Source organism: Phalacrocorax carbo, chromosome 4 (assembly GCF_963921805.1).
Source record: "Phalacrocorax carbo chromosome 4, bPhaCar2.1, whole genome shotgun sequence".
NCBI lineage: Eukaryota > Metazoa > Chordata > Aves > Suliformes > Phalacrocoracidae > Phalacrocorax > Phalacrocorax carbo.
Window position 1 is genome coordinate 1,390,582 of NC_087516.1, and position 16,160 is coordinate 1,406,741.

Sequence of the window (16,160 nt, forward strand, 5' to 3'; positions counted from 1 at the left end):
CTTCCCACAAGACCTATTGATGTCTTCATCACAAGAGAAGAGGGTACTGCATGGAGGGAGAACCCTGTAAATCCCACTAGGGTGTTTTCATGGAATAATATTCCTGATGGGCAGGTTACCTGTGCTCCCATGGACAGGACTATGAAGGAGTCACAGTGGAGAAGGCCCTGGTGATCCTGACTCAAGTTTTGCACAGAGGCAGCATGAAGTGAGACAACATTTACTCCACATGGAGTGGTAATATGAGCCCCTTCAAGTATCAAATCCTCCTAGCACTTATTCAAGACTTCCAGAGATCTTGCTTGAGACACAACTGCAGACAAAATGTCCCTCACCAGTTCCACCCTCTTTCTCAAAGAAATGCTTATTATTAATTAGTCATTTATCAGAGCCAGGCAAAGCACAGGGCTTTCTAAGTCATTAACCCGCAAGGGAGTTTTGCCAAAGACACAGTCATGATCCAGCTGCAAGAAGGGGAAAGGAAAGATTCCCATCTTACTGAGATAACTCACCTGCTTATGTGATTCAGCACAACAGATGGATCTAAGCAAGCTTCAAACGTGACATGCAAACCTGCACACACATGTAGGTTCATGGGCTGCAGCTCTGAAACTCACAAGCCTTTTCTGTCTGTGTTTACGCTTCAGCCTAAAACTCAGCATCCTGCAAAAACCAAGGTGCTCTTATGCAAAAGCCTACTTGAAAAATTACAGTTTCACTCCATACCTGCATGCCTTGCCTGACACAGCGGCAGCTCTGGACCCCACAGTAGGTGCTCCCTTTCGTTCCCATAGGATTCCACTCAGAAGTTTTCCACCAGCTGCAACCACATCGTTTCACATGGCCCTCAGCCAAACTCAGGGATAGTTTCAGTTGCGCATCAGTAAGTAGGTGAAAAGAGAATCTAACCAAGCCAAAGGGCCTGGTCCTCAGACGTAGCACCACCACAGTCGTCCTCCACCTTGTGAAGGGAAAATGAGATGGAAAATCCTACCACTAGCTTGAGAACTATGCAGGAAAGGTCTTGACAAAGCATAAAGTGAGCCAAGGAACCTGCGCCCCCAACTTAACCACCCAGATAATTCTTCTCAAGCGTCTGTTGGGAACTACCCCATGTACGTGGCTGTGTTTTGGCTGAATGCAGCCTAGGAGTGAAGCACTGTCCCATTCTCTGCCATGTCCACACGTTCCCCAGTGGTCAGGAAAACTCCAGGTCCTCTTTTCAATGGTTAAAGCTAGTATATAAGCTCCTTTGAAACTAAGAAAAGGTCATGCAGATGCCCTCCCCAACCCATTGTGGGTTAGGCCCCAGCTAGATTCAAAGATAACTAATTCAGCAGCTAGCTATGGTGGGTTTCATGCAGTCAAAGTTAACTCTCACACTGAAGAATTAAGCTAACACTACACTTTTAGACCAATGGACTACCACAGTCCATTACGAGTCCATCTACTCTCACTCCCTGGCTCCATCACAGGGATGGAGCATAATCCAGGAAAGAGTATACTCAACGATAACGTAGCAAGGACAAGTGCAAAACAAGCATTCCCTTGGTGCGTTTCCCCAGTTCTTGGCAATCAACAGCTTAAGGATTCCTGACAGACAGTTTGCAGAGGCACAAGAGTCAAACAGCTCCACTGGACCTCTGCGTTCAACTGCCCTGCCTCTGCTGACTGCAGGGATTTTACACCTGTTTGGTGTTGGACAGCAGACTAAAATAGACTGCAAGTCTGGGCTAGACTGGGAATTTCTACGTCCTGGACAAGTAAAGAAGCAGCAGCCAACAACGCTGACATCACGATGTACAAGGGAGATTGCAACAGGTAAAAGGAGGGGAAAGTCCCAAGAGACATGCAGAAAAAAATAAAAGTTTTCCGTCTTCTATTTAGGTGAATAACCAGAGTATGCCAAAAAAAAAAAAAAAAGGCAGTTCACTAAGTCTGTCATCTGTTTTTCTACATTTTAACCCCTTCCAAGTATCAGGGGATCTCAGCTTCACTGCAAAAGGATCGCATAAATATAATCACATCTTGTGAAACTCAGTCATGCAGACCAATACAGGTCTGGGTCCTCACTGGCAGCTTGAGAAACTGACTCTTCACCTCTGCAGCCAAAAAAAGTGGGGGGGGAGGGAACCCAAAACAAAACAAAAAAACCCTCTTTGATTTTTCAGGTAGAAAAATCAGTAAACAAAATAATTCCATAGAGGTCACAAACTCAAGCTGGAGTAAATCCTTTGCTCCATTTTGTATAATTTAACCTTTACACAATATCAAGATAATGTTTAACCTAAAAATGCCATTGAAAATTTAAACAGGAAAATGTTTATGTGGAGAAGGCAACTAGAAAAGTATAATTTATTTCATTTTATTTTCTAAATTAAGCTGTTTCAAAATTTGAACCCGTAATCACAAGTATTTTTGATCCAAGGTGGTATTTGGGATAAAACCTTTTTCAGACAAAAATATTTTTTACCAAAAATACTCAATTCAGTTGTCTTCATTCCCATTGCCCTGAATTTCAGGGTCTTGGTTCAAAAGCGAGGGGCAGACCAGGTTTTGTTTTCAGGCTCAGGAAAAATGACACTAAAATCTCTCAAAGGTGTTCCCATGACTCTTTAAGCAGCTGAGATGTCAGGTTTTTATTCTCACTTGGGACACTTCCAGACCTGGAAAAACTTGTTCCAAGTGAAAAACAAAAAGGGTGTATTTGTAGCCAGGAAAACAGAAGCATCGCAACCCACCCAAGAATGTCATAGAGGGGCTTCAGATCCCAGATTCCCCTGCAGGCCCACCTCAAATCTCTAATGAGGAATAATTTTGAACTGCCTTTGTGCAGAGTTACGTATCTCACTGCCAGTGCTGGGATTCTCCATTTGATACCTCCTGTGTGCCTCAGCTCTCTTCCCCAGGGTGGAAGAGCACGCCAAGAGAAGCAGAGTACTGGAGTTGACATCTGTCGCCTTCTCTGCGGAGGAAAGTTTTGCCCCAGGTAAAGATGTTCAGATTGGGCTGGGCTGCGTGTTTTCCAGTGGGTTCCAGTCCCTATCAGCTTCACCCATTTAGTAGGCTGGTGTTAAACAAGTTCAGAGGCAGGTGTGGCCCCTGTAAGGAATTTCTTTGGCTGTGGGAAACTCGCACTGAGAAACAGTTTTTGTAATGCTTGTCCGGGCATGTAGGAAGCCTGTCCCCAAGGTCCCATGAAAGCTTTGGTGGTAGATATAACATTGCCTAATACAGGGCAGCACCCAGAGACAATCAACTGGTGGTACCCAAAGATAGCTCTGATACTACAGAAGACCAGCCAATAGATCGGTATAAATTAGAAGACTTATTAGCGAGGAGATGATAGGAGATTCTTAAATGATATAGACTGCAACCATGGGAGGCCCAAGACCTTACCATTTCAGAGTCTTCCACACCTCTTTTTCTTACAGGTGGGACTGCCAAGCAGAGCCAGTCTTCCAGGGCAAACCACTGCCAGTTCCCTCAACTTCAGAGGGGTAGAAGAACCCAAGAACATATCCTTCCCAGAATCGTAACATCCTCCCTTATACATACGTGCTCGTACCATCGAGGTGCCAAACATGAGAAGAAAGCCTCTGCCAGGACCATCTTTCCCTGACACCCAGCACCAGTGCAGGGTTCAGGAAACCTGAACGCCTCTGGTTGCCCTAATGCAGAGGGACCTGCCTCTGGATTACGGCATACTGTGATAGCCAACGCATACGGGCTCCTCCATTCCTTAGTCTGAAATGACTGGATATTGCAAAGCCTGAATCACTTCCCACCTGAGAAAGGGAGCCATAATCTAGCCTTTGTCTGTTTTGTCCCTCTATGCGTTACAAACACTTCAGGCCAAGGAGCTTGTGTTCGTACAGCGCCAAGCACAACGTGGCCATGATCTTTGATGGAACCTCCATGTACTTCTGGAATACAGATCAAGCATTTAATCACAGAATCCCAGACTGGTGGGGGTTGGAAGGGACCTCTGGAGCTCACCCCGTCCCACCCCCTGCTGGAGCAGGCACCCCCAGAGCAGGGGCACAGGGCCGCGTCCAGGCGGGGGGTGAATGTCTCCAGGGAAGGGACCCCACAGCCTCTCTGGGCAGCCTGTTCCACTGCTCTGTCACCCAGTTATGTCCTTTCAGTGCTTGAACAGCTGTGCTGATGGCATCCAAGAACAACTGTCCCACAGATCATCTTGCCCATCCGCCATGGGTAGCCTTCCTTGGCCCCAGAACCAATGCTCCACACTGAATACTGTTGCAGACAAGGCTGGTACGGCCACAATACAGCTTGGTCATGGCAAAGCATTAGACCCCACAGGCATTTATTTCTATTTGCTGAAAGTGTGAGACGAATCACTCTTTAAACCTAACTAAACCAGAAAACACCCATATAGAAGCAATCAGCTGATGGCCAAGCGCCCATCTGGTGTAAAAATGTACAACTAGCCATGAATGTACAGCATAATATACACTAAGAGCAGAAGAAATCTGGGTGATTTCCACAGCTTCGTTGGCTACATGCATCACATGAGGACCTGGCACCCCTTTTGTATTTCTTGTACTTATGAGATCACCAGACTAGTTTCTCAGCAATTATTAGTGCTCCTTGGTTATGCATAGCTGCTGCTTTGATGTCCTCAATTCTCCACACTCAGCACCAATGTCCTGATCGGAGGTGTAGTAGAATAATGCTTGGAGGTGGGTTTCTCACCTGAGGTTTTGCAATTACCTTTCTTTTGCAGTTTAAACTCTTTTGTGTTCTCCACTAAGCCTGATTAACATCTGCAGCCACTTTGTTGCGTGTTGTTCCTCCCCAGGCTCAAAGATGGGTTTTTTTCTATATGTTAAATTATAGGTGTTTAACATGCAACGTGAAGATATTTTCTAATCATTTCCCAGCACTTCTTCCTCCTGGTGAGCAGAGGGTATGCCACAATAGGTAACCTCCCTTTACTACCAGAACAAGCCCCATGGCCTGCCCTTGGCCCTTTAGAGCTATAATAAACTCTTTAGAGCTAGAATTGCCAGCAGATCCCCAGCCTCAGCAACCAGCCGAATCCCCTTTCTCAGAAATACAGAATCACAGCATCCCAGAACAGCAGGGGGTGGAAGGGACCTCTGGAGCTCACCCCATCTCACCCGCTGCGTGAGCAGGCACCCCCAGAGCAGGGGCACAGGGCTGCGTCCAGGCGGGGGGTGAATGTCTCCAGGGAAGGGACCCCACAGCCTCCCTGGGCAGCCTGTGCCCCTGCTCTGGCACCCGCACAGGGAAGGGGTTTGTCCTCATGTTCAGGGGGAACTTTCCGTGTTCCAGCTTGTGCCCGTGGCCCCTTGGCCTGGCGTTGGGCACCGCTGAAAAGAGCCCGGCCCCATCCCCCTGACACCCACCCTTCAGATATTTATATCTGCTATTATAGATTTTTTCCTCCTCACGTTCCAGCTCTCTGCAGCGATACAGGGGCACTGCTCCGTATGGGTGTCGGAGGAGAGATTTCAAGAAGCCGTTCTCTGCTTTCGGAGAGAATTTTGTTCATCGCTGTTTGATGAACAAAGACTCCTTTTTGCCTAAGGCAGATGGACAACACCTCATGTGCAAACAAGTGGGCAGGTACCCTACCCTACACTTTTAATCCAGGTGGTGTTGTAAAGACTTCACAGCAGCCGGCGCAGCTGGAGGAAAGCCACTGCCACAAGGAAAAGTTCTCAAAGCCCAAGGGCACGAAGAAGGGGGGGTGGGGGGGTGGTACGTCACGCCATCAGCCTCGGGAGGAGAAGGGCCGCGTCTGGCCCGCGGCGCGCTGGGAGCCCGGCCGGTCCCCGCGAGGGGCGGCCGCGGGTGGGGGACGCGGCGCCCCACCGCTGTCCATGGTACCGCCGCGCCGCGGGGGCTGCCCGCCGCTCCCCGCCCGCGCCTCCGGGCTGCCCGGCGGGCTGCGCTCCCTCCCCTCGCCTTCGGAAGCTACAGCAGAGAAGAGGATTGATGCCACCGTTTGCAAGCGGCCGGACTGCCAGCATTCCCCTAAGTGAAGTGCTCGGCTCGCAGGAGACCACGAGCTCTCATCAGAATCTGCTCTGGGGGGCCTTAAAAGCCAAATACATTCAAGAAACAATCCGAAGCATAAAGTGCATCATGAAGAGCATTGTTTGATGAACAAAGGCAAGCCAGCTTTACTGGAAAAGCCTGACAAAGTTACCATTCCCACGTGATGACCAAACTCCCCCCTGCACGGACAGCTGAGCTGCCTTTGCAATGCACCCAAACCTCTGCAGCATTTTTAAACTTCAAAACTAGTATAGACTTGAACTTAGGTTGAACATCATGCCGGAAAATAGCAGAGGCTTATGAGCACACCAGCCGTCCATGCAGCAAGGGAGAGCTGAGGGTAGCGATCCCCAAAGGCACTGTCCCCTGTCCCTCAAGGAAGGGTCATTGGTGAGCAGGACTCACAGGCTCTGCCCATCCCAAGTGAGCAAGGCTGGGATTACTCCACCACAAAGGAACAGACCAAAGGGAGATACCCAAAGTACAAGGAGAGGCAAGAGTAGAAAAACAGGTGATCTGAAGATACCTGCATTTTTCCCCCACTTCTGTGCACTTCCTAAATAGGATATGATGGAAGAGTCTTTGCAAGAAAATAAAGGGTCCTGAGGAAGCTCTACGTGCCACCAGCCCTAGACAGCATGGGACACACTCCCATTTCACATGGCTCAGTGTCAGCTGTTTGTTTCCATGGCCGTCCTCCTCCTTATGCACAACAGGGCTGCACCTACCCCTGCTTCACTGTGAGTTTCAGGTAACATTATCTGACATGTCACCTGAACCAATTCCTCTCATTTTCAGCAAATTCCCTTTGCTCTTCCCCTCCCAGCGCCAACTGCACACCTGTGTACTGCAGGGAATGAAAAGTAGGAGCCCAGTGAGTATATCACCGTATCACATTCATGGTTTGGTTTCTTTGGCTGAGGAAAAACTCTATCTAATGCTGACAGATAAGGAAAGATGTACCACCATCATGTCCAGGCTACTAAATGCATAGCTACAAGCCAACCTAAAGAAGTAAATTAAATTTCTGGTGGCATGCATTTCTATCTGCAGACTGCTAGTGGAAGGTTTAGTGCAATTTCAAAATGCATCTTTCAGGGAGTTGTGGAATAATCGCTGGAGGACACTTAGAAATTAAGCTTATGTTTTTTAGAAAAGGTACAGCATGGAAGAAGCTTTCAGGTTGGAGTGCAGCTGACATGGGAGCAATCCATTCCACGGAAGTTCCCTAGGCTCGTAACCTTAGATGTTGGCAACGCCAGGGGAACTTGGCGTACTGGCTCCAAGAGGAGTTGTCCGGAGGGTGGAGCGTGGAGGCATCGCGGCCAGGCTCTCTGATAAATGGGAACTCGAGGTACCACGGAGCTGGTGTGCTGCACATTTGCCACCCTGGGCCAAGAGTCCGTCATGCTTTTGACAAAATACTGTCCTTTTGGTGAACTTTGCTCATTGTAATATCATGATAATACCAAAACACACCTCCACCCCTAAAGCACCCCCCCCTAAGGTGTGACCACCCCTCACTGGGCATGCGCTTTGAATTTCTTCTAGTCTATGCTTTTAAAAGTAAAGCGAGGGACCTTTACCCCAACCACAATAAAGGTATGTACGACTAGAGTCACTCAAGCTCCACCTGAAAGGTAAAAAATACCACAGAATCACAGGTTGGAAGGGACCTCAATGGTCATCGAGTCCAACCTTTAAACCACTGCTGAAGCCCGGGATTGAACCAGGGACCTTTAGATCTTCAGTCTAACGCTCTCCCAGCTGAGCTACTCCAGCACTGCCCCAAAATACTTTCAGAGAAACTTAGGGAAGACACCATCGGGTACCACTCTGAGTTCTGGGAGCAGTCGATGAGCTGAACCTCTCTTCCCCCCACTGGGATGCCTTTGGGTAAGGTTGGAATGCCTGGTTAGACCAAGAGTTTCCCCGGGAAAGCTAGACACCTCTGTATAGAGTCACCTTAAATCTCCTTAAATGCATTAGAGTCGCTTCATTATTAGTATTTTTTTTTTAATGCACTTGTAGCGAAGCACTGTTACTTATATCCCTGGTATTTCTGTGTGCCTTGTGGCCAGCAAATTTATCACCAGTAATCCAAAGAGCCTCTGTATCTGTTGCTTTAATAAATCGTACTATTCATTAATCTAGCCGTGATCGTTCTCATTGAACATGACCAGCCTGGACATCTGCCAAAGTAGTTACTAACAATAAATACTCTGATGGGTGGTTACATCTACAGTCCTTAGAAAATAAACCATTGACCAAGTCTGAGACTAAGACTGGACTTAGCTGCACTTAGACTCCTCTCGGAGGAGGAGTTTAGAAGGCAAGGGGGTCCTGTCTGAACCCCATGACTCAACGGGAGGGTCTCCCCCAGCCACTCCTCAGACTCCTACTATTAATGCAACAGAAAATTGGTGTAATTGGCAGGGTTACCACGGATAAATTGCTGCAAAAACACAGATGTGTCCCTTCCCAGGCTGGGAACGAGTGGGCTCAAAAATTTTGGAAGGATGAAGAGAAAGTGGTAGAACACATTGAGCAGTGTCAGGCTGTGCAATGGCTGGGAGCAAACAGTAAATGTTTAATCTGTGTGGTGTTAGGAGCCTGTTTGTCCTGCGCTCAGCACGACGGTAAGGAATCCCCTGCTCCCCAACAAATTTCAAATGTGGAATATACAGCTTTAAAATCAGAAAATGAAGTATTAAAATCATCACTGGCCTTTGAGAGGGAGACAGGCAAAAAACTAGGAACCTTAGCTGATGAACTTATGAGTGAAAATAATCAGCTTGCGAGTGAAAATTATCGACTTGCAAATGAAAATAATCAAGTTGTGAGTGAAAATAACTATCTTAATCAACAGTTGAATTGGCTGATAGATAAAGTGCAACCTTCCACCCCAGTTAAGCAGATTTGCAGATTAATGCCCTGTACAGACCCTGGGACCTGGGATGGGGATATTTGGCTTGACAGCAATGATGAGATTGCAGAAACCCCGATCCCGAACCAGAACCAGTTCCTTCAGGATCCTTGATTAAAACTGAGACAGCTGTTGAGGAGGAGGAGATCCGCACTACTGTGCCCACAGTTCCCAGTTTGCAGAACTGGCAAACATCCAGGAGAAATATTCAAGGCGAGCAGGTGAATCTGAAGTTGAGTATATGTGGCGAGTTCCTCTGACAGGGGGACACTAAATTGTGCTAGATGAAGATGAAGCAGGAGGCTATTGGGGACCAGGAGTATTCTTAAGCTCCACGCCAGGAGATCACAGCTATTCCTTAACTGCACGGGTTGCATACTGGGCAGGTGGTATGGAACCTCAGGAGAGAGGAGAACTGCTGGAGATTAAAACTACTGGCTTCTCTGATCTGGCTGCGTCAGTACAGAAAGCAGCCTGCACACAGGCAAGGTACGAAAGAGACAAGTTCAGGAAATCCCTGATGCCAGCTCCCATCGACCCGGCACGATTAACCCCTCTTATTTGCGGTCTTCCTGATAGTCTGAAACTACTTGCAGCAAACACCCAAGATCGCATACAACCCGGCCAGCGCAGGGTTAAATACACAGGAATTGAGGGTGCGATAAAGGAGTGCCCCACCACAAAAATCAGTCTCTGGTTACCAGGGGAACAAAGACTAACCAGGGCAGAGATATTAGTTGGTGCAGCGCTCACTGACATTCTGGCATTTGACATACTGCGTGGACGGGTGTGGAAACCCCCAGACGGGCAGTGTGGAGTTTTGCAGGAAATGAAATAGGGTCAGACTTAGATTAAATCTCTTAGAAGCATCTGTACGCTTACCCACCTCTCATAGCATCAATGTCCGGCAATGCCCGTTACCCGCAGCAGCAATTACAGGGACTGACGGGGTGGTAACAGAATTAGAGGAAAGAGGCATCATCAAAAGGACTCATTCACCTTATAATTCACCGGTGTGGCCAGTAAAGAAGTCAACTGGGCAATGGCATTTCACAGTGCATTACTGACAGTTAAATGGTAATACCGCACCTTCAACTGCCGCAGCTCCAAACATCGCCGAGATCGTGACACCGATACAGGGAGCTGCCCCAAAATGAGACCCTTTTGTGTATCTGCTAATGCCATCGCCCCAAAGGTTCATATTGAGCCGAGAGAATATCTTACAGGATTATACACTGGAAAACAAGATAATAACCCTGTCGGTTGGATACTCAACTAGGCACGCTTCCTTTTGTTTTACATTTACAGGAATCACCCTTTCTTATGGCGTAACCTGTCTGGGAAAGACTCCACCGGGACCAGTTTCACCCTTTTGTCTTGCAGCGCACATGATGTTTCTCCTTCTAATCGAAATTAGTACATTCGTTCTGTTCCAGACACACGATCTTTGGAACCTTGCACTTCTAAATTAGAGAGTGTTGCACCACTAAAAAATCAGGCAGGCCTCAATCTCGCTGTTCTGGTCATGCAGGAGAATGAGGCATACCTGAAAGATGAATGGAGATGGGAGACTTTGCAAACCCATGGAATCAAAATGTCCCACAACAAACATGGTATTCACCAAATTTTGACCCTGCAGGCCACACTAGGAGAAGGAATACAGATAAGGTGTTGAACAATCAATGACTCTACCCACGGCAAACCCTCTGAAATATGTCTCTGGAGCAAACGTGGCGTAGAATTATTATTTGACTTTATGATTACTGAGCATAATATGTGGAATCCATGTGTGACGGGGTGGCCATGGGTTGAAGCATATGTGCTTTTTAATGTACCTTCACCTGATTTAAATGTGTTTACAATAGTACTACACAACAACATCACCTTTCTCAGATGAGAGTGGATGATTGGTGATTAAAGAATTCCACTGTTAAGACAGACCCCAGCTCTCACTTTAGCTTGGGTTTTCAATTCAAAATTGACACTGAACACTTATATCAGCACACCCAAACTCCTGTTGAATTGTCTCCTCACATCAGTAACATTGGTCCCTACATAATTAAAAGCATAGGGCAACAGTGAGTGCTCTTCAGTCTGTCCTGGTCCCCCAAACGAGTGGAATTGGCAGTGCAGGTCAATATCTCTGCAATTAAACCTGCCTGTTCACCATTCCTGGATACATCGCATACAGGATGACCAGCATGGTTGCACGGACGGACCCTCACCTCTCAAAAACAATCAAAGAGAGATGTGACTGGTGCCTTAGGAACAGGACTGGGAGTCTTAAACAACATAGGTGCTGAAAGACTTGCTAATAAATTAGCACCAGTAACCAGTGACTTAAATGCATTGAAAGACACTTTACAATCTTCTCTTTCAGTTCTGGGAAACAACCAATGGCTTTTATCGTATGTATTACCTCAGTGGGGAAAGGTAAATGAGAAAAACCACCAGCTGATTACAGATGCACTTGGTGCCACCCAGAATAATGGTTCTCTAGCTCTTAGTTGTATTCAGGCTCAACTGTGGATAAAATCTATAGTCGCTGCAGTTGTACAAGGTGAGGGAGGCACCCTGCCCACTGAAATTCGAAAGATAATTTGGGATAACGCAACTAAATTTGAGAAAGAATTCCAGTCCTGGTGGTATCCAGTTAATTTCACCTACAACCCTACTGAAGGCAAAGCCACAGCTTTTGTGTTGACAATACGCAATGCTTTGATATACACCATATACCCAATCATTGTGCTGGGATTAAATCACAGTGGAGCCACACTCTATCCATTGGAACATAGAGCGTGGGCCCAACAAAATGGGAACAAATGGCACACTCTTGATGTTGCTGCATGTGCTGTCTGGGAGCAACAAGGATTTATTTGTGAGAGCAACACCATCAAAGCCCAAGACATTTGTCTCGACAATGAACAAAATGTTTGTCATTTTGAAATGCAACCCGATGAAAGCCCTGAAACTGTACGTGTATGTATCGGGAAAGGGCGTGTTTGTGTGAGAACCCTTTGTGACTTTCTAGTTATAGACAATACCGCTGTAGAGGCAGGTAATCGCTTTGTGTTTGTAATTTTACTGAAATTATGGGAGGTGACTTCAATTATTCAGTTCCTGTTATGTCTTATCAACTGTTACAGTCTAACTATATATTGTATCAAGATTTATTGCCTACCACCATTGGAATGAACCTGACCTTGGTGAAGAAACCGTTGCAACATGATGACCTGAATCAACTACTGGAAAGAATTCAAGAAAATGGACACAAAAATCTCTTAGAAAGAGCAAAGAAGGATGGAGAACACCACTGGTGGGACACACTTTTTAGATAGTCAACAACTGCGACAGGACTCTTTAGCAAGTTACTTCATCCAGTTGACATGTTATTATTGATCCTTACCTTGGTATATCTTGTTTTAACTATCATATTGTATGTTAGACTGTGGAGCATTGGAAAATGCCTCACTCCCCTATTAGTCGATAATCACCACACTAAGATCCCATGTGGTGGCTCCAATCTCATCCAACTGAGAAGCTTGGGTGACTGTAGTCACAGGGTGGATTATGTGGAATTATCACTGGAGGACACTTAGAAATTAAGCTTATGTTTTTTAGAAAAGGTACAGCATGGAAGAAGCTTTCAGGTTGGAGTGCAGCTGACATGGGAGCAATCCATTCCACGGAAGTTCCCTAGGCTCGTAACCTTAGATGTTGGCAACGCCAGGGGAACTTGGCGTACTGACTCCAAGAGGAGTTGTCCGGAGGGTGGAGCGCTGTGGAGGCATCGCGGCCAGGCTCCATGATAAATGGGAACTCGAGGTACCACGGAGCTGGTGTGCTGCACATTTGCCACCCTGGGCCAAGAGTCCGTCATGCTTTTGACAAAATACTGTCCTTTTGGTGAACTTTGCTCATTGTAATATCATGATAATACCAAAACACACCTCCACCCCTAAAGCACCCCCCCCCCAAGGTGTGACCACCCCTCACTGGGCATGCGCTTTGAATTTCTTCTAGTCTGTGCTTTTAAAAGTAAAGCGAGGGACCTTTACCCCAACCACAATAAAGGTATGTACGACTAGAGTCACTCAAGCTCCACCTGAAAGGTAAAAAAAACCACAGAATCACAGGTTGGAAGGGACCTCAATGGTCATCGAGTCCAACCTTTAAACCACTGCTGAAGCCCGGGATTGAACCAGGGACCTTTAGATCTTCAGTCTAACGCTCTCCCAGCTGAGCTACTCCAGCACTGCCCCAAAATACTTTCAGAGAAACTTAGGGAAGACACCATCGGGTACCACTCTGAGTTCTGGGAGCAGTCGATGAGCTGAACCTCTCTTCCCCCCACTGGGATGCCTTTGGGTAAGGTTGGAATGCCTGGTTAGACCAAGAGTTTCCCCGGGAAAGCTAGAAACCTCTGTATAGGGTCACCTTAAATCTCCTTAAATGCGTTAGAGTCGCTTCATTTTTTTTTTTTTTTTTTAACGCACTTGTAGCCAAGCACTGTTATTTATACCCTTGGTATTTCTGTGTGCCTTGTGGCCAGCAAATTTATCACCAGTAATCCAAAGAGCCTCTGTATCTGTTGCTTTAGTAAATTGTACTATTCATTAATCTAGCCGTGATCGTTCTCATTGAACATGACCAGCCTGGACATCTGCCAAAGTAGTTACTAACAATAAATACTCTGATGGGTGGTTACATCTACAGTCCTTAGAAAATAAACCATTGACCAAGTCTGAGACTAAGACTGGACTTAGCCGCACCTAGACTCCTCTCGGAGGAGGAGTTTAGAAGGCAAGGGGGTCCTGTCTGAACCTTGTGACTCAACAGGAGGGTCTCCCCCAGACACTCCTCAGACTCCTACTATTAATGTAACAGGAGTGCGGTGATAGGATGAGGTATAATGGCTTTGAACTGAAAAAGGTTAGATTTATATTAGATACTCTTTACTGTGAGGCTGGTGAGACACCGGAACAGATTGCCCAGGGAAGTTGTGGATGCCCCATCCCTGGAAGTGTTCAAGGCCATGTTGGACAGGGCTTTGAGGAACCTGATCTGGTGGAAGGTGTCCCTGCCCATGGCAGGGGGTTGGAACTGGATGATCTTTAAGGTCCCTTCCTACCCAAGCCTTTGTGTTATTCTATGATCCCTCTCCACAGGTAAGAAACATGCTATGGTCACAGAGCAACTCTATGGAGAGCTGGACATACACCCCAGGTCTTCTGGGTCTCCAAATTCAGTAAGTTAGCCTAAAATCTTCCCTTCTTTATGCTTGCCACAGCCATCCTAATCATCTTCTTGACCAGCGCCCGGTAAGCTCCAAATCTGTCCAACAATCAGATTAAATGAGTTTCTAAATCTTTCTAGAATCTTAAGAGAATGGCCATTGCTCTCTGATGCTTCCTGCCCACAGCCAGTTTCAAGCACAATGTCCACCCCCCGACTAGGGCACAATTTTTACCCCAAAGCTTCCTTGAACCAAACCATAAGTCTCCTAATGCTGCCGTTGTTCAGGCACATTCCCAAAGAGCCCACCTGACTGTGGAGCTTGGGGTTTCCTTATTATATTCCCCAGGGTTGAAGGGGTGGGAAAGCAAAGAAATTTCTTTCCACAATCTCTTTCGTCATGGCTGTTTCTAAGGTTACAGGAAAACAGAAAGCCACTGAATACCACACCACCACATCCGGACCCAGGAATCGTTTTCAGTGCTTAGGATGGACAGCTTTTCTTGGTCTGACTTCCTTGTGATTTTGCAATGTGCTCCATTGCTTTTATGTAGTGCCCCATTTAAATCAAACAAACAAACAAAAAAACACCAAAAACCCAGACACCTCCCTACCACGCTTCACCTAACTTAAGGCCCTTAGACTTACAGGTGCTTCCAAGGAATCCCTTGCCCTGTGTGTAGTCACTGGAGGGTGCAGACCTGACTCTTATTCTCTGGAAAAGCCTTGTTCCTGATCCCTAAAACAGAGGCGCATCCCATTCCCAGGCATGGACGTGCCAGTCCCACGTGTGCCCCATCACAGGTTCTCAGAAATTGCCTGCCCACGTCCTTCCAAACACCCACCGTATGAAAAAGACACCCCAAATCATAACGAACTTAGTTCAGCCCCAGTGCTTTCTTTCTATTTTTTTCTCAAAAATGAATGTACATAATCCAGGTAACACTTTATCGTAACGCCTACAACGCGCAGCCACTGAGCAAGCCATTGCTGCGCTGAGTCCTGCACAAACGCAGCACACATTTGTACAGCTGATTTTCTGCAATTAAGTTTTTAACAGAAGATTCACAGCAAGACATGAGACCGTATTCCCTCAAAATATGCAAGTTATGATCATGAGCCAGAGTTTTTGGGGAAATTACTTGCTAGCATATTTTTTTTGTAGGGCTCCTTTCGGGGTGGAGAAAGCTCACATCCTTGATTACAACATACCTGCAAAATCAGACACAATTATTCCTCATTAAAACTCTTCAGAGAAGAAGGGAGCTGAAGAGAAGTGAGGGTGGAGGAGAACATCCTCACTTTTGCTCTCTTTAAATTCAGTTTCAGATTTGTGAAGGATTATTTTGTTTTGTTTTACTTGAAAATAAAAAGACACGTGGATAATTCTACACTTGGCAGGGAAACAACAATGGAGGAACTCCTGTTTTTCAAGTTGTCAGCATTGTTTCCTTTTTCTACTATTAATAATTTTGTTACTTTTATTGACAGCTGAACCACATCAGCCCTGTGTTGCCTGACTGCCCATGCGGACACACAGACCTTGGGACGGCACGCAGCGACGTGCCCATCCTGAGCTTTCCCAGGTGAGCTGCAGTGAGTGACAGCAAATGTGTGAGACCACAAGGAGAAACAGGATTAAATCCAAAACCTTCTGCCTAAACCAGGAACTCAGGCATCTGAAATGTGACTGAAATATAAGTGGTGCTTCTGCTCTCTGCTATATTAATAAAATCCTACAGTGCCTTCATTGACTTTGCATTTCCTGACGATGCTCATCGATCCAAACGTGCTCAGGGGACATCCCAGTGTGGCCTCTTCTTTGCTGGGGACACCTAATCTAAACCTGTCAAGGAAGAGGATTCCCCATAAGTGGGAGATACGAGCTGTGCTGGGCCTGAGGCATCCCGTATCTCCTCGCTACTACTAAGAACTTGTATACAGACAC

The 16,160-nt window shown here is 46.6% G+C and overlaps 2 non-coding genes across 2 annotated transcripts; both read right to left on the minus strand.

The window, feature by feature from the left end:
- Nucleotides 1–7,760: 7,760 nt before the first annotated feature.
- TRNAF-GAA (transfer RNA phenylalanine (anticodon GAA)) lies at nt 7,761–7,833 on the minus strand. The gene has a single exon. It is a non-coding gene; the product is annotated as a tRNA-Phe (tRNA).
- A 5,325-nt stretch (nt 7,834–13,158) lies between these two features.
- TRNAF-GAA (transfer RNA phenylalanine (anticodon GAA)) lies at nt 13,159–13,231 on the minus strand. Its single transcript has one exon. It is a non-coding gene; the product is annotated as a tRNA-Phe (tRNA).
- Between the last annotated feature and the right edge of the window lie 2,929 nt (nt 13,232–16,160).